This window comes from Anguilla rostrata, unplaced genomic scaffold, assembly GCF_018555375.3.
Source record: "Anguilla rostrata isolate EN2019 unplaced genomic scaffold, ASM1855537v3 scaf1185, whole genome shotgun sequence".
NCBI lineage: Eukaryota > Metazoa > Chordata > Actinopteri > Anguilliformes > Anguillidae > Anguilla > Anguilla rostrata.
The window spans coordinates 3,172-21,297 of NW_026986510.1; the positions used below are offsets into that span (position 1 = coordinate 3,172).

Here is an 18,126-nt window from a genome sequence, read left to right on the forward strand (position 1 = left end):
CATATAGTAGCTAATATCATTATCTCAGATAAAAAACAACAAAAAACAAAAACAAATGTGTGACACATTCAATCACCATTTTATTTTGGCTGGTTATTTATTTGAGAATACAGCGATGTCCTCTGGAAATGTAGATCCTACGCTGCTTATGTGCTCACTTCCAGTTCATAAAGGCTTGCTAGCTTGCTAAAGTGAACCAAATATGTTAGCTAGCTCGCTCGTTTGATAATGAGGATTGATAAACATAGTGGTCGTATAAACGCATTTAATTAAAAACTTTCACTAAATCTACATACCTTTATTGCCGCAACCGAATCTGTGCAGACAAGTCTTGCAGTGGAGAATATTGGATGAGGCACGAGTAACAAACGTCTTATTAGAGAAGTAGCGCGTCAGCTGCTGCAGTTCACACTTGTATTAGAGCTCCCTCTACTGGATAATTGTAGTAAATAGCAATTACAACGTTCAAGCAGACAAGTACAGATAAATAATCATCGTTTTTTTTTTGTTTATTATATAATATATATTAATATATTATAGATATATCGGTCGGGCTCTAGTACATAATCTGCAGAAATGGGTGCCTTTACTGAAGTTTTCACTAAAGCCACTCTGTGATCCCATATCATTCTTTCCAAGATAAGGTGGGACTGGCTCAATGTATCTAAACTGATTTTTAAAAACCGTTTTTTGTCTTTGATCAGTTTTCAAGGTACCAGTGTTGCATGCCCGAAACAAATCCTCGGATTTAAGAACCTCTCTCTCTCACGGTCAGAGATATCCAATGATACCAGCTTTTCGTCCAACTTATGAAGTAAATGAGACTGACTGATATCATGCACTGCTTGAAAATCCTCAATAATAGACTGTATGACTGATGCTGGCAGTAAAAGTTTTGCCTGCAACTTTAAATAAAAGAAAGCCAAATTGTTCAAGAAAAGGGATTCATCTGCTCTCTCTGGCAGCACCGCTGCTTGGTCTCCCTCGTTATCATCACTTACGTTACGTCGTCAGTCAAATCCCCCTCCAACACTGAAACATCCTCAACTTGTTCATTGGTTGCCGTTAGTCTCGTCTCTGTTCCTACTGTTACATGGCCCAGAAGACTGGATACTGTACAAGACTTGTGTACTGTGGAAAAATTAGAAATAAAGGAAGAGACGACTGAAAACGTTCTCCCACACTGACGAAATGGACAAGAAACGGCCCTGCCCTCTCCGATATGAGATTTCAAATGAGAGTTTAAACTGGATAAATCATTGCATCTAACATTGCAAATTCTACATGACAAGATACACACTCGATTGCAGTTACCTGTGCTCTCCTCTTATCTTTATGCTCTCGATATACATGACATTCCAACTGCGTCATGTTTCTGAACGAACGGGAGCAATCAAAAAAGGCGCATTTAAACAACGCGGTTGGAAGACTCGCATGTACTTTCATATGCCTAACAAACGCATACTTCGTTAAGCATTGGTGACCACAATACTGACATGTAAACATGCTTTCATACTAAGCTATCGCTGGCGAATGATTGGCCGTTATGATACTAACTAGTTTGATGAATTCGAAACGCACGTAGCCTACCTGCACAATCCGGCGACACTCTAGCCAGCTGCAACAAAAAATACTCAAAGTACAGGGTTGCCTTGGAAAAGAACAAGAAAATTTATGTGAAATACAGATCAACGTATTCTGTTGGAAATCAAAAACGAACAAATTGTGATATAATTACTTTTAAATTCGCGTAGCCTATTAGGTGTGACACTCGAAACTTGGCATTGCTTTGTTAGCAAATTCTCTGTCGCCACTACTAACCAACGGCTTCCCAATATCCATAGCAATTTCCAGTTAATTACTGAAAATTCAAACGGTGTTATGCAGTTAAGAGCAAAACGCCCACAATGCTGTTCTGTCTTAAGCAATGTGCCGTATATCAATAAAACAGCAGATTACTGTAGGAATTTCCCTGTAATTTCACATCAATTTCATGCCGTGTACCAACAATGACAATGAGTTTGCTTTTATATTTATTGATTTTTATAGATTTAATCAGCTGGACGTGAAAAATGTTCTTCTGCGGGCGTTTGGGCATATTATCTTACCGTTGTCAAGCAAAACTCTGCTTCGTAGTTCTAATTGGACCGTCCTTATGCAGACACTCTGGTTTGTAGTTCTAGTCGCACCGTTGTTAAGCAAACATCTCTGGTCGTAAGTTCTATGAAAACAATGATTTTATCAAGAAAAAATAGTTCATTCCCGTTTCATACCATGCAATTTGTTGTGTTCAATAATAGATGTTACAGGTTGAGTGTATTCTGACCACTAGGAGGCACTGTATTACTTTCCCGAGAGTAGTTGGAAGACTACCCTAGTAAGGATGTGACGTAAGGGGAAAGTGTGTTGACCAGGAGAGATTGGGTTAAGATCAGAGACTGTAAAAAATATGGACACAGCTACTGTGACGTCACCCATTGACTCTCCGTGGGTCTCTAAAACACGTTTTGAAGCTCAATGGCGGGCGCGGCCATTTTCTCGATTTGGAGCCAAAACCATAGAGTTAAGCGGTCTTGTGATTTTTACAATTTGATTGACAGTCCGGTGCGGAAAAGCCCCTCAACCTGAACGAGGCTAGCTGACTGTCTGCCGTTATGTTTTAAAATATATTATCAGATGTTTACGGAGTTTAGTTTCCATCCGTGACTGTACTGTGTCATGTAATCACGTTATGTATGACATTAAAAATACAATTAGGCTATGTTCAGTTATCTTCAATTTATGTTTCTCAGCAAAACGAATATGCTTAGCTAGCATATCAGCTTGCCAGTGAGCTAGGTAGGCTGTCCGTGGTTAGCTCACGCGTTAGCAATATGAACCACAGGGGAAGAACATTGACTACACTGATGGTCAATCAATCGGAGATGTGTAGGCTACTGGTGATTTGACTAGGCAAATTTTCGTATAACTGTCTGGTAGATCTGTTAACCGAGCAAGTTATCGTCGTAGGTTTTCGCCAGTCAGATAATGAGCCTGCTACTACTAGCTACTCCATCGCCGTTTGTGGTGTTCACTTGCTGGGTGACGCTAGGTGACCGATCGTTCGCAAATCACTTTCTACCGAACAAAAATTAACACTCAGCGGTGATGAACAAATCTACCAAGTATTTTAATAACTGATCTGCAGGCGTGTAAATATGACAACGCACTTTGTACGGCAAGTTTTCCACCTGGTGCATGAAGAAAAATAATGTAGCCTACGTTGAATTTCTAATTATTATTAGGCTATTATTTTTTTCTTGTAAATCATCAAAACCAATGGAGAAAAGCCAATATACGCAAGGAGCCCCCAGAACCGATTCTGAGAACCACTGTCTTAAATGCCTAGCTTGTCGGTCTCTTAAATGCTAAAAACATGTTCCTTTTAAATGCCAAGATGGTTAATTTCGTTAAATTCTGTGTGTGTTCATGTGTGTTGTATATTCAGCAAATGAACCTTGAAACTCTTAATTCGCTTCGTGAAACTGAAAAGTGTTTATCCCAAAATCGGGATTATAGTAGCTTTGTCACATGCGTGAAGCATGGCCCAGGTAGACATTTACGGAATGTACACGACTGACAAGCCGCCAAACACGTTTGACAGATTGAATGTTTGCCGGTTAAGGTTAGCTAGCTAGTCAAATGGCTTGGTAGCCGAAGTTGCGAACTGTTTTAGCACAGGCTACTACTGGACTACCAAATATAGCAAGCTGATTACGCTTTCTGCCAAGTAATTATTTGGTTAAGTAGGCTAAAGGAAATAGTAAAAATGACTCGGATACCGAAAAACTTAAGAGGAGGATTATTTTATGGTCGTCTAGAGCAGCTGTAAATAGCACACGCCATAATGAAATCACCACGAAATGGGATGCCTGCATTTTCAGACTTAGCACAAATTCATCTGCCTAGCACTGTCACCCTTTTAAAACATAGCGTCTTTCTAAAACGGATTTTGAATGCAGCTAGCTTAATGAATAATGAGGCCTTTTAAATGCCTGGGGCAAATAAAAGAGGCGATTGGGCTCCACAGTTAACGAAGAAGCACCTGCGTGGGCACCGGAATGCGCTTCCGCAGTTCGTTAGGCAAATAGCGATCTCATAAATCTGAATTCCCGACACAGAAATAATTCACGAATTCTTCTATAACGAACGCTGTGGCACTGGATACAATTTAAACAAAATAATTGATAGAATACTAACCTGTAATCGGCAGCAGTTGTGTGCGTCACCCGTTTTAAATACAGAGTATAATGCTATTAGCGATCTCATAAATTCAAATTCCCGAGACAGATATAATTAGCCAGTATATCTAAAACGAACTTGGTGTAATTGGAGACAATTTACAAGCGGTACACGTCCTCCTGATAGATCGCGTGGGCACCGGAATGCGCTTCCGCAGTTCGTTAGGCGAATAGCGATCTCATAATCTGAATTCCCGACACAGAAATAATTCACGAATTCTTCTATAACGAACGCTGTGGCACTGGATACAATTTAAACAAAATAATTGATAGAATACTAACCTGTAATCGGCAGCAGTTGTGTGCGTCACCCGTTTTAAATACAGAGTATAATGCTATTAGCGATCTCATAAATTCAAATTCCCGAGACAGATATAATTAGCCAGTATATCTAAAACGAACTTGGTGTAATTGGAAACACGTTATAAGCGGTACACGTCCTCCAGATAGATCGCGTGGGCACCGGAATGCGCTTCTGCAGTTCGTTAGGCGAATAGCGATCTCATAAATCTGAATTCCCGACACAGAAATAATTCACCAATTCTTCTATAACGAACGCTGTGGCACTGGATACAATTTAAACAAAATAATTGATAGAATACTAACCTGTAATCGGCAGCAGTTGTGTGCGTCACCCGTTTTAAATACAGAGTATAATGCTATTAGCGATCTCATAATTTCAAATTCCCGAGACAGATATAATTAGCCAGTATATCTAAAACGAACTTGGTGTAATTGGAAACACGTTATAAGCGGTACACGTCCTCCAGATAGATCGCGTGGGCACCGGAATGCGCTTCCGCAGTTCGTTGGGCGAATAGCGATCTCATAAATCTGAATTCCCGACACAGAAATAATTAACCAGTTCTTCTATAAAGAACGCTGTGGCACTGGATACAATTTAAACAAAATAATTGATAGAATACTAACCTGTAATCGGCAGCAGTTGTGTGCGTCACCCGTTTTAAATACAGAGTATAATGCTATTAGCGATCTCATGAATCCAAATTCCCGAGACAGATATAATTAGCCAGTACATCTAAAACGAACTTGGTGTAATTGGAAACACGTTATAAGCGGTACACGTCCTCCAGATAGATCGCGTGGGCACCGGAATGCGCTTCCGCAGTTCGTTGGGCGAATAGCGATCTCATAAATCTGAATTCCCGACACAGAAATAATTCACGAATTCTTCTATAACGAACGCTGTGGCACTGGATACAATTTAAACAAAATAATTGATAGAATACTAACCTGTAATCGGCAGCAGTTGTGTGCGTCACCCGTTTTAAATACAGAGTATAATGCTATTAGCGATCTCATGAATTCAAATTCCCGAGACAGATATAATTAGCCAGTATATCTAAAACGAACTTGGTGTAATTGGAATCACGTTATAAGCGGTACACGTCCTCCAGATAGATCGCGTGGGCACCGGAATGCGCTTCCGCAGTTCGTTAGGCGAATAGCGATCTCATAAATCTGAATTCCCGACACAGAAATAATTAACCAGTTCTTCTATAATGAACGCTGTGGCATGGATACAATTTAAACAAAATAATTGATAGAATACTAACCTGTAATCGGCAGCAGTTGTGTGCGTCACCCGTTTTAAATACAGATTATAATGCTATTAGCGACCTCATAAATCGAAATTCCCGAGACAGATATAATTAACCAGTATATCTAAAAGGAACTTGGTGTAATTGGAGACAATTATCAAGCGGTACACGTCCTCCTGATAGATCGCGTGGGCACCGGAATGCGCTTCCGCAGTTCGTTGGCGAATAGCGATCTCATAAATCTGAATTCCCGACACAGAAATAATTCACGAATTCTTCTATAACGAACGCTGTGGCACTGGATACAATTTAAACAAAATAATTGATAGAATACTAACCTGTAATCGGCAGCAGTTGTGTGCCTCACCCGTTTTAAATACAGAGTATAATGCTATTAGCGATCTCATGAATCCAAATTCCCGAGACAGATATAATTAGCCAGTACATCTAAAACGAACTTGGTGTAATTGGAAACACGTTATAAGCGGTACACGTCCTCCAGATAGATCGCGTGGGCACCGGAATGCGCTTCCGCAGTTCGTTGGGCGAATAGCGATCTCATAAATCTGAATTCCCGACACAGAAATAATTAACCAGTTCTTCTATAACGAACGCTGTGGCATTGGATACAATTTAAAATATGTTTTATTAAATTTTATTGGGTATGAAACATTTTTCATTCAATTTCTGGAATTTTCCTGAATATGCCAAACATGTCCAGGGGATGTAATATTATGGTGCAGTTGTCATGAAAATACCCTTTTGTTGAAGCATTTTACATGCAATCCATGTTATTATTACATAAGGCATAATACAGTAATATAATGAAAACACGTGCATGGTTTGTAAGGTTTTCCGGGGTTTGTAAATATGATAAACAGATGGTTTAGAGTCCAGATCCAGAAAATAAATAAAAAGTGTAATGATAGAGGGGCCCACATAACGGCACTGTGGAACTGTCAAGCGTAGTTGCCCCACCATTTGTCCAGAGGCCTGATGATCTTTTTTCCCTTAATGGCCCGAACACACATACCCCACAACCATAGACAAAGAGACTAGTTCCCCTTATCTTAGATGTGTCCAGATGGCAACATTCCAGAGAGCCAAATGGCCTGCTTATCCCGAGGAAGTCCAAGTAACTTATTGTTTTATCACACGGCTCTGGGTTCTTTGAAGTACAGGATGAGTCCCAGCCTGCAGGCCCGTTCAAATGCCAGCCTTTTCTGGGTCCCAGTTTGACTCCCCTCTACACCATTCTCTGGGAAGGAGCTGAGCAGGGTGTTGAGCTCATCGAGGAAGCTTCCCAGGGGCCCTGGAGGGCGATAGATAACAACAATGTACAAGTTAACAGGATAGGTGATTGAGACAGAGTGGTATTCAAAGGTAGAGATGGAGAGGTGAGAAAGGGGGAGAACAGAGAATTTCCAAGAGGGAGAGATCAGCAAACCTGTGCCCCCACCACGGCCAGACGGGCGGAGGCGTGAGAGAAGGAGAAGGAGGAGGAGAGGGCTGCAGGGGTTGCAGTGTTGCCTGGTGTGATCCAGGTCTCAGTGAGGGCAAGGAAATGTAGGGAGAAGAGGGACGCGTAGGCTGAAATGAAGTCAGCCTTCCGCGTAGCAGACTGGCAGTTCCATAGCCCTCCTGCGACCGTGAAGTCGTCACAGGGGGTCAGTGAGGGATAGCGAAGTTTGGAGAGGTTCCGTCGCCACGGGGTCCTCGCCTGCGGAGGCGAGTTCTGTAGGGGAGAGAACAGGTTGGGATGGGGTTGACACATAGCATAGCAGTGAGGACAGGGAAGGCCTGTGGTGTGGCCACATGGTCAAGGAAAAGTTTAATTAAACATACACATGCATACCGAGAACAATCAATCGAGGACTGTCAGGCAAAGTTAAGGACCTCTCAACGTCAGCAGCAGAGGCAGAAACCTGCAGAGAACAAACAATATGAAATTAAACGCATTTAAATATTATTAGGGATACAGTGCCCTCCATAATGTTTGGGACAAAGACCCATCATTTATTGATTTGCCTCTGTACTCCACAATTTGAGATTTGTAATAAAAAAAGTATTTACATGCATATCAGGTGAACAGTGTATGAATTACAGCCCTTTTTATACACAATCCCCCAATTTTAGGGCACCATGCTTGGGACACAGCAATGTTACAGTGCACATCATGAAGGAGTACACCCTCTCTGAAAAATGGAAATCCAGCTTTATCGCTTTACAAATAAAAAGATATTATGTAGTGTTTCAGCAACACTGCAATACTGCAATGCTAAACAGGAAAGCATGTTTTTTAACCAACATTATAAAAAGCCATGTTGCAAATGAGTATACCCCCTCTGAGCAAAATTTGTTTCTGCTTCTAAATTATGACCATCACAAAAAGAAAACAAAATTGACAGGTATTGGGATGGTAGGTATGCCATCCCACCAAGTTACGCCTTGGTGGAGGCATGCCCCATACCTATACAGCACCGAGAGTTTGGCACTTTTCAGGGTTCCCCACAGAAATAACCACAACAGCCACAGACACTCAGCCATTAAAAACATTAAATTCTGTACATTCTGACCCCATTTCAACAGACAGATGTCATAAACACCTTCACATGTCCACACAATAAAGCCCCAAACTAAGGGGATTTTACGTTTTCTCCTTCTTCTTCTTCATCTTCTCATTCTTATTTTTCCTGCCGCCTATCCCACTAATAACATGTCTTCCCATTGGACATTTTACAGACACCCGCCAAATCTTCACCTACACGACCCTATGAAAAACTTGCATACACACGCAAAATACCCATACCTTTTTACTCTGAAACATTTTGAGTACAAACAGCTAGCCCGCCTGTGGCCTAGTGGGTAAGGTTACAGGTTTGGGAACACAGGGTTGGAAGTTCAAGCCCAGCTAGGAATGTGTTTCTTTAACCTGCTTTTACCCTCACTAATAATTGTCTACTACTTCTCAATTATTGCTTTTGCACCATATCTACCGGCCGTTCCCAAACTGTATTATGACGTACCATCTGCACGTTCAATTGTTAACCGGCTACAATATTGCAAAGCCATATGGATTCAACGGGAGCTCTTCTGTGCTAACTCGCCTGTGTTCTTCTTTAAAACCACGGACAGGTTTGCTAATGATATTTCACGCATTGCATATCTATGTCATGGTGCTGCCCTAACAAAGTGACAGACTGGTAAACCTCCGGTTGAACGATTGAATCCCGCCTCGTTCTCAGGCAGATAATTTCCTCTTTTACACTAACGTTCTCTTACGCTTATATTTTCTTTACCAAAACTCACTCATGGCCACCCATATGCATTTCATGATGGCAAATGTAATACTTTTATCAAAAGGTTACACCAGTTCACAGCTGTGCCATTTCTACTAACTACATTTCTTCACTTGGCTACTGTACAAAACCTTCTTATCAGCAAACGCCACATTTCTACATCATGTTACCTCGCCCTGTTCTCTATCCAGCCACATACAAACAATTACTATGTATGTACGTTCTGCAACTACCCATTAAAATATTACATTTAAAAACATGATTCAGTACTAGTACTGAACATGAAAAAAACATAGCAGTGCAATAGATTTCACGTGTTACTTAACCCCCCACTTTAACAGCTGGCACTTTATAACGACTGTTATATATACCGTTTGATAAGGAATATAAGCTCGCTCATGGTCACTCCATTTACTTCATGTCAACTTTCACCTACATGCCCATTCTGCTAAAAACATATTGTTTCAACTCCGAAATTTAATAATTTCACCCTAATTTCTCTCACACTGTTGTTATTTTCTCATATGCAAAACCTGCTGGGACATATGCGTCTGCTCCTATTCTCCACTATCATGTTTTCCGGTTCTAGTTTAGCAAAACAGCGAAGAGGATTCCTACCTGCAGATAAGCCTATCAAAATGCCTTATAAACCTTACAAACACTAAAAGTGCATCTCCACGAAATAACAGACAACGGAGCAGGACAGAAGGCTACACAAGTTGCGACCTAGAGAGTTATAATTCTACGGGCTTGCTGATTCTTTTGTCAGTTGGATGGACGTGAGTACATACACTGGCCATATTTCACATGCATCTCTGATACGTTTTACACTTATACGCCACCGCACCCTTTGTCACAGCCACTGTTTTACATAGATAGCAAACCGAAACTGCTAAACAGTACACGCTCATCAGACTGTACAAATTCACACAAGGATAGCCATAATCCACAAGCGTTTCTTACAGGGTCACTTCGCATTTCTCACTCTCATAATAAAACTCTTTGCAAAAGAAATGATATCTCATAAAACACGTTTACAACAAAAATGCCAAGTTACTCAAAAGTATTGACATCAAAATGACGCCAAGTTATGGAATGGAATGGAATGTGATGGTGAAGGGCTACTGGATCTCAAGGAGCTTGACAGTGATGAACTGCCTTCTGGGGACTGGAGTAGGGGGTAGCACAACTTATGGCATCTGGCAATGAAAACAAAAATCTATCATTATGAATATTGACTAAAATTATGCCATAATTAATTAGATAAAACAATAAGCTTTTAATACACTCTTTAATTTGGTAGTGAAGTAGTAAATATACAGTACCTGCTCATTTCCATGCATTTAAAAGTTTTCTGCACTGAATTGGTCGAATAACCTCTGCAATTTCCTGTTCTCTTATGTACTGCAAGTCATCTTTGCTTTCCACTCCCTGGTGTAAGATCGTTTCTTCTGGCACACTTGGCAGGACAGAAATGACTGCGTCCTTGATGCTCTCACTTATATCAGACATTCTGAAGGAAAGGAGTGGCGAAGGGCTATTAGAGACAGACCAAACATGTTGTACACAGGCAAAGGGTAATAGTCAAGCAGGCTTGCATGTTCGAGGCAGAAATAATTTGAAATGGGGTTCTCTGAGCCCATCTTTAGGCAGTAAATCCCTGATCAAAAGGAAATCAGACTGGCATTTCTCTGTGACAAAGTAAACACAACTGTTGCAAACAAGAATCAGTTCTATCTTGCCAAAGACTAGTCCCTCATCATTCTTCTCAAAGACAACACCGTGGCTTTTTGTAGCTTGTGCCTTTAACGGTGACATTGTGTACAGCCACAGAGCTACGTAGCTGGAGGCCTAAATAATCAACAGATCACAAATTCTTGAAGTTGTGTAATTTGCGAACACACTGTTTAAAAGTGTGTTTACTCTCAAACCTAAGGGTCCAAGAGCGAATAAGAGGCCCAAAGCAAAGTATCAGTTCAGGATAGTCACGTATATGATGACTGTAACCCACCTAAAGGGTCACTTAGCAGTAGGTAAATATTTTCAGGTTAAAGCTAGGTTCGTAAGGAGAGGTTATGAATGAAGGGATGGACACAATGAACAACCGGAGCCAGAAAGTAAGTGCAAAATGGTTAGAACTGTATTAAAGAAAACGTAACGACAATATGTAAAGCTTATCACATTCAAACACATTCATTTGTCTTCATATCAATGTCCTGAGTGTTGTAACTGTATTCACTGTCCATTCAGTTCTGAATGTCTTCTGTTCAGTCTGGTTCAGTTCAATTGGTCAAGTTCAATTTAGTTAGTTTCAAGTCAGTATTGTTGGTTGGGTGTACCCTTTTTACAAAAAATAAAGTATCAAATAAAATTGTGTAATTTCTCATCACAATCCTACCACCAGAGTGGGGTTGGGAGAAACAAGGGGTATCAGGGGTTCTTCCTCAATGGATGAAGATGAATCAAGTTGATCAAGCTGGTCGGCTCGCCATCTCCCTCGTCAGGGAGAGAATCCTAGGTTCACAGGTTTCTTCTCAGGTATCCAAAAAACCCAGCCTGTATGACAACAGGCTATTATAACAACTGAATACTTTTCTCAATCTTAGTTTTTTTCTTTAAGGCATCATTGTAACCTCAAAAGTGTAAAAGTGTTACTAATAAACCAAATAGTACACTTTATAAATGTTCAACTGTACAGTTTCATTTTATCAAATATTCTATCACTCTTTAACCATTAATCATGAATTATGAGCAAGGTATTTTCCATATAGTCGATCAAGATGGCGCCGCGGATGGCTGCCTCGGTGTGTTGGTGCGCATTGTTTTGCCTTGTTTTGTTTGTAAATTCAGTGTTTTGCGATAGCATCGGAACTCTTTCACCAGGGAAGAGCTCATGAATATCAGGGTAACAACTCCTGTGGTTTATTTCGAACATTCTCATCACATCTGCGGAATTACTGGTCACTTTTGTCAAAGTCGCTCACCCTTGTTCACGCAGTGAACGCCGGAGGAGGAAGCGTGCCGGTGCGCTCGTGCGTCTCCGCAGACGCGGTCTCGCACTCCGTTACGGGAATATTTCTATCTAACGTGCGATCGCTGTGCAATAAACTGGCGAACTCCAGCTACTGGTGGATAAAAACAGAGACTTTTCAACATCTTCCGTTTTGTGCTTCACGGAAACTTGGCTGTGTGGATCGATACCGGACTCTGCGCTGCAGCTGGCAGGCTTTCAGCTATTCAGAGCGGATCGCGACACAGAGCGCTCGGCAAAATGAAAGGTGGAGGTATTTGTTTTTATACAAACAGTGGCTGGTGTAAAATGTTACAGTGATTATGCAGCACTGTTCTCCTGTTCTGGAAACTTTTTTCATCAACTGCAAACCCTTCTACTCCCCGCGAGTTCGCTTCATTCATTCTGGTCGGTGTTTACATTCCACGCAAGCCCTCGTGCAGGAGGCACAGCGTACGCTCGCCGACCAGATACTGTGTGTGGAGCGGACAAACCCGGACTCTTTCGTTATCGTCCTCGGCGACTTTAACAAAGGAATCTCAGCCACGAACTGCCTAAATACCACCAGTTGATTAAATGCCCGACCAGAGAGAACACTTTAGATCACTGCTACAGTACAATCAACCGTGCCTATCACGCCGTCCCCGCTGCACTGGGACACTCTGACCACATCATAGTCCACCTGATTCGTGCATACAGGCAGAAATTAAAACTCTGCAAACCTGTTGTGAGGACATCTAAGAAGTGGACCAGTGAAGCTATGGAGGATCTTCGCACGTGCTTGGACTGCACTGACTGGGATGTTTTCAGGACTGCTACCATCAGTCTGGATGAGTACACAGAGGTTGTGACATCATACATCAGCTTCTGTGAGGACAGCTGTGTACCATCACGCACCAGGGTTATCTACAACAACGATAAACCCTGGTTTACAGCTAAACTCAGACAGCTAAGGCTGGCAAAGGAGGAAGCATTTAGGAGTGGGGACAAGGACCGGTTTAAGAGTCTAAATACAGGTTTAGCAAGGCGGTGAGAGATGCTAAGCGACTGTACTCTGAGAAACTCCAACAGCAGTTCTCAGAAAACAACTCGGCCTCTGTCTGGAAGGGCCTCAGACAGATCACCAACTACAAACAAGCCCCCACTCCACTAATGACTTGCGCCTGGCCAACGACCTGAATGAGTTTTACTGCCGATTTGAAAGACAATGGGACAGTCCTGACACCATCCCCGTGAACCCATTCACCAGCTCCAGACCACCAGCTCCTCCTCCCCCATCTCAGCAGGAGCCCGGGCCTCTCTACAATCACCTACCTCAGAGGCCCCTCCCCTCCCTATCACAATGACGACTCTCTCCCTCCTGGAAGGGGCGTTAACAGACTATTCAAGAGACAGAACCCCGCAAAGCAGCTGGACCAGACTCTGTCTCTCCCTCCACCCTGAAGCACTGTGCCTATCAGCTGTCTCCGGTGTTCACAGACATTTTAACACCTCACTGGAGACATGCCACGTACCAGCCTGCTTCAAGACCTCTACCATTATCCCCGTCCACAAAAAACAAGGACCGCAGGACTCAATGACTACAGACCCGTCGCCCTGACCTCTGTGGTAATGAAGTCTTTTGAGCGCCTTGTACTGTCCCACCTCAAAACCATCACGGACCCACTCCTGGACCCCCTGCAGTTCGCATACAGAGCCAACAGGTCTGTGGACGATGCTGTAAACATGGCCCTCCACTTCATCCTCCAGCACCTGGACACTGCAGGAACCTATGTCAGGATCCTGTTTGTGGACTTCAGCTCCGCCTTCAATACCATCATCCCGGCTCTACTACAGGACAAGCTCTCCCAGCTGCACGTGCCTGACTGCACCTGCAGGTGGATCACCGACTTCCTGTCTGACAGGAAGCAGCACGTGAAGCTGGGAAACACGTCTCCGACTCCCGGACCATCAGCACCGGCTCCCCTCAAGGCTGCGTCCTTTCTCCTCTACTCTTCTCCCTGTATACCAATAGCTGCACCCCCAGTCATCAGTCAGTCAAGCTCCTGAAGTTTGCAGACGACACCACTCTCATTGGACTCATCTCTGGTGGGGATGAGTCTGCCTACAGGAGAGAGATTGAACATCTGGTGTCCTGGTGCAGCCATAACAACCTGGAGCTCAACGCCCTAAAGACAGTAGAGATGGTAGTGGACTTCAGAAGGACGCAGCCCCACCCGCCCCCATCACCCTGCATGACTCCCCAGTCGACACTGTGGAGTCCTTCTGCTTCCTGGGCACCATCATCACCCAGGACCTCAAGTGGGAGCTGAACATCACCTCCCTCACCAAGAAGGCTCAGCAGAGGATGTACTTCCTGCGGCAGCTGAAGAAGTTCAACCTGCCAATGACAATGATGGTGCACTTCTACACTGCCATCATTGAGTCCATCCTCACCTCCTCCATCACCATCTGGTACGCTGCTGCCACTGCCAAGGACAAGGGCAGACTGCAGGTATCATTCGCGCCACTGAGAGGGTGATTGGCTGCAATCTGCCATCCCTCCAGGACCTGCACACCTCCAGGGCCCTGAGGCGGGCAGGAAAGATTGTGGCCGACCCCTCCCACCCTGGACACAAACTCTTGCAAACACTCCCCTCCGGCAGGAGGCTCGTCCATCAGAACCAAAACCTCACGTCATAAGAACAGTTTTTCCCGACTGCAGCTGGCCTTATCAACAAGGCCGGGACCCCCACTGATGCCACTGTCACTGTACTGTTATCCTGACCCCCACGGACACCAACAGACAGCACCTGTACTTAAAACCACTTTATCCCCTTGCACTATTGTTATTGTTTTGCACTATGTTTATGTTATGTTATGTTATGTTATGTTATGTCTGTTATGTTTTTACTGCACTATTGTTCATCTTACTCTATTTATCTTATTTTATGTTCACTGTTACGCACCACCTGACCAAAACAAATTCCTTGTATGTGTAAACCTACTTGGCAATAAACCCGATTCTGATTCTGATTCTGATTCTGATGTAACTATAGCAAATAATTTTTTAAACCATGAACTCAATATAAATACATGGCAATAAACCTTTAACAATCAAGTAAATCATTAGTTGATTGTAAAATCATTTAAATGCATGTGAACTAACCCTCTTGCACTGTCATGCACAATAGAAGATATGGCTACATCATATACCCAAATGTAGCGCACTTGCTAAGCGCTAGTGCATGGTTTCTAACAGTACTGCATTAGCTAACTTCATTTAAGTGCATAGGCTCAACTAATAGCCACCTTGAATGAGCTATAGCCTACTTAAAATTAACACAAGGTTATTACATGGCACATTCATACACATGTTACATAGCACATTCATACCGTATGATACAATAACAGTGCGATTCACGCTTTCAAATAGCAACATTCAACTTTATATGAGAGAAACTCAATAGCTATACATACCACGTGTGGCTAATGCTATTTTCAAGGAAACACGGAGTTAATAACACACGTGTTGCTGCTACAATGGCGATATTTTAGCTAAATTTCAAATTTAAACTCGCTGAAATCCCAAAGGAAGAAACTGAAGTGTGCAAACTGAAAAATATTAACGCCACGTGTGCTAATGCTATTTTCAAGGAAACACAGAGTCAATAGCACACGTGTTGCTGCTACAGTTACGATACTTTAGCAAATTTAACATTTAACTTACCAAGATCCCAAGGAAAGAGATTGAAGTGTGCGATCTGGAAAATATTTGGTCCGTGGGTCATTTACGGAGCTACTCTTTAGGTTTACTGCTTAAATTAACGATTATGATTTGTTACTTCTAATCGTCTTTTTCTTTCTCCCGTTCTCCCCTCTTGCTGTGCGACAAACAGTCTCAACCAAGTCCCTGGGAGTGGGCGGGGCTAACTATTTTCCAGAATGATCTTAAGACATTACTGCCTGTTACAGCCAATAAAACTAATTAGAGACGCAAAACAAGTCCTCCTAACAGTTAGGTAGGGAGCCTCCCTTTTCTTAAAGCTACAGGACTCTTTTAAAACGTTGCTATTTTTACATGATGTTTCGGCTTAAGTGGGTGATTAGGAAAACAATACTGTCGACTCGGCAAATACTCCTCAATAAGGACTTTCAAGTAGGCCATCTGACTAGTTGCAATGGCAGGAGCACAAACAATTTCAACTTTTGCCTTAGCAGCAACACAAATTGCCAAACTTCATTTTCAACTGGATTTTAAATTTTGTCCCCAATCAAGAGAGGCAGAAGTCTAAGGAAACACCAATTCTGGACAGCATGTCCACTCAATTTCTCACTTCCTGGATTCATTTTGCATGGCTTATTGCTGGCGTCATCGCCGAGGTACCTGAAGTGATTAAGCTGTCCATTCAGTTCTCTATACGTGAAGAATTTCTGATTTGTGACAAAATGACTTAGGTATAGAGCGAAGTCATATGCGACGATACCCTCAAATAAGTCATGGCCCAGACAAGGAGGCAGACCAAGTTGGCACACATGGAAGTGGGTTAATTTGATAAATTTGGAATCAAATCAAATTTAATTCCCATTGACAGTTTTGATGTACTTACGTTATGCTGCATGCTGTGCTGCACGCTGTCTTTGTATGATGCAATTGTTTTCTTTTCACCTGTTGTGAAGGGAGCATGGCCAACAGTACATAATAGAGCCCGACCGATGCCAGATTTTTGGGTCCGGTGCCAATCCCGATTTTGGGGAGTCCTAGCCCACCGATTACCGATGTTTTGACCGATATTTTGTCAAAAAGTGCAACATTTTCAAACCAATTTGAAAAACTTATATTTTATTAAAGTTTCTATATTTAAGAACATTTAACTTATAAGCAAACAAAAAAAATTAAAATAAACACACAAAACTTTTAGATAAAAAAGTAAAAGATGATATTAAATTAAATATACATATTAACACTATATTTAAGTGTGTGAAATCAAAATAACTCCACACCTTGCTTTTACTCCTTTCTTTTCCAACATCTATAAAAAAATTAATGTAAAAATCCCTTTTCCAGTTTCAAACATATATTTTTATGATTATTATTATTATTATTGTTGTTATTATTAATTTGTTATTATTATTTCTTAGTATCTATTCTCAGTACATTAATTATATTTTCTTATTTTATTCCTACTAAGACTATCAAACGAGCTTCCCTGTCCATAAGAATTAGACGGTGAAAATAACTACAATGCGCTCTGACGCGTGACTAGATGACACACTCGCTCGCAATAACGCATTAGCTATGACACAGCCTCGTTATTTCTTATTATATTTTCTCAGTAAGTTAAATTAATTATATTTTCTTATTGTATTTTCTTATATGTATGAGCTTTCGTGCAGGTTACCGCGCTAACTATTGGTTGATTCAGTTCTCCAACAGCAATCCTTCTCTCATGTTATCACGACAAAGCTAGATAACATGGCTTAAAATGATTCATGTTCGAAGTGTTTTATCTGCTTTTTACTGTCTGGTTAGCTTGCTACGATGACGCGTGACAAGATGACACTCGCTTGCAATCACGCCTTGGCTATTTACAAAACATCATATAGTAGCTAATATCATTATCTCAGATAAAAAACAACAAAAAACAAAAACAAATGTGTGACACATTCAATCACCATTTATTTTGGCTGGTTATTTATTTGAGAATACAGCGATGTCCTCTGGAAATGTAGATCCTACGCTGCTTATGTGCTCACTTCCAGTTCATAAAGGCTTGCTAGCTTGCTAAAGTGAACCAAATATGTTAGCTAGCTCGCTCGTTTGATAATGAGGATTGATAAACATAGTGGTCGTATAAACGCATTTAATTAAAAACTTTCACTAAATCTACATACCTTTATTGCATACGAATCTGTGCAGACAAGTCTTGCAGTGGAGAATATTGGATGAGGCACGAGTAACAAACGTCTTATTAGAGAAGTAGCGCGTCAGCTGC

At 41.8% G+C, this 18,126-nt stretch overlaps 2 long non-coding RNA genes across 9 annotated transcripts; both read right to left on the reverse strand.

Moving 5' to 3' along the window:
* Window positions 1-294: 294 nt before the first annotated feature.
* On the reverse strand, window positions 295-2,674 carry LOC135247272 (uncharacterized). The gene is made up of 3 exons (XR_010328182.1): window positions 2,109-2,674; window positions 1,591-1,651; window positions 295-1,131 (listed from the first exon to the last, which is right to left on the reverse strand). It is a non-coding gene; the product is annotated as an uncharacterized LOC135247272 (long non-coding RNA).
* Window positions 2,675-6,469: 3,795 nt separating this feature from the next.
* On the reverse strand, window positions 6,470-16,814 carry LOC135247271 (uncharacterized). 8 transcript variants are annotated; one of them, XR_010328179.1, is made up of 6 exons: window positions 16,741-16,782; window positions 15,861-15,894; window positions 11,543-11,697; window positions 10,467-10,654; window positions 7,698-7,767; window positions 6,470-7,577 (listed from the first exon to the last, which is right to left on the reverse strand). It is a non-coding gene; the product is annotated as an uncharacterized LOC135247271 (long non-coding RNA). The 8 variants fall into 8 exon arrangements; XR_010328178.1 differs by lacking the exon at window positions 15,861-15,894 and having other exon boundaries at window positions 16,741-16,814; XR_010328180.1 differs by lacking the exon at window positions 11,543-11,697 and having other exon boundaries at window positions 16,741-16,769.
* Between the last annotated feature and the right edge of the window lie 1,312 nt (window positions 16,815-18,126).